The sequence below is a fragment of the Nicotiana tabacum genome, chromosome 14, assembly GCF_000715075.1.
Source record: "Nicotiana tabacum cultivar K326 chromosome 14, ASM71507v2, whole genome shotgun sequence".
NCBI lineage: Eukaryota > Viridiplantae > Streptophyta > Magnoliopsida > Solanales > Solanaceae > Nicotiana > Nicotiana tabacum.
The window spans coordinates 77998170-77999540 of NC_134093.1; positions in this window are offsets into that span (position 1 = coordinate 77998170).

Sequence of the window (1371 nt, forward strand, 5' to 3'; positions counted from 1 at the left end):
CCTGAATGACCATTTTCTGAATTTCTCACGAATCGTCTTCTGTTGTCCATTCTATTATCGCCGGAACGCAAATCTGAAATTCTCATGATGCTGACTATTATCAAGTCACTCAGTCCCTAATTCATGTTTAGTTTATCTTATTCACCAGCCCATACTGATTTCTATTATTCCGGGGTCTCACTTTTCCTTCCGGTAGTTGCGTTGGAGTCACAAACTTATTTTTTCGAAGTGAGGATATGACTTTATGGCCTGTATTCTTTTGTTGTCTCAAGGCCTGTCACCTCTCGTTTTTCCCTTCATTTGACTATAGACTCTGTAATACTATCATTTTTTGATCTACCCTTGTCATCCATGTACCACATTTTACTCATACTGCTCCATTAACTCTCTTCTTATTTTCCTGCTAACATTTCTGTCTATCACTTTATTCTAAAAACTCGAACAAAACATTCTTTTGCTTTTAGCCCCTCTTGCTCCATCCATTGGCTCCTCGAATTGCCTAACATTCTCTTTCTTCCAGAGATGGGAGCCAAACTAAGGTAATATTTATCCCTTCCAGGCTTCCAGTGCTTATCTTTGTAGTACTCATATCTAGCTGTACTATTTTAGGGTGCACCATCGAGGTGTCTCACAAGGAGATCCATTACCACATTTGCACTATCCTTCGGAAATGTCAACTAACTCTACTAATCCATCATAAGCATGATGCAAAAATCGAGTCCCTCTGACTCAACTCTTCCACAGCTATATCTCTTACCAACCGTCTTTCTAAGTGTAGGCATCATTGTATTACGAATAGGATAGAGTTTAGGAAATTGAGTTCTTACAACTGAGCTCTACCACACGATCTAGATTAAGAAGAAAGAGTGACAGTCCTAAATGCCCTGTAGCCTCCTGCTTATAAGTGTGGTGCACGACACACCCATAAATAAGACTCTACTAGACATGGCTTGTAGACTCCCTAGGACAGAACTACTCTGATACCACTTTTTTCACGACCCAAACCGATGGGCCGTGATGGGCACCCGGTACCTTACTCAACCGAGTACCAACATAACGTATCTTTCTTATTACATCATCATATACATGTGATAAATCGGACTAATAGGCCAACATGATCATTTATAAACTCAAAACATAGGGCGACAAGACCATACAATCTTTCACATACACGACATATGTCTACAAGCCTCTAAGAGTACATAAATGTCATAAAGGTCGGGCCAGGGCCCCGCCATACTAATTAGTACATGTCCTAATCATACTGACCACATAAGCAACTCCGGAGCAAATGGAGCGCACCAACACCTTCCGCTGAGCTGATAGCCTACTTGGATGACTCTCGACCTATCTATCAGGACCTGCGGGCAT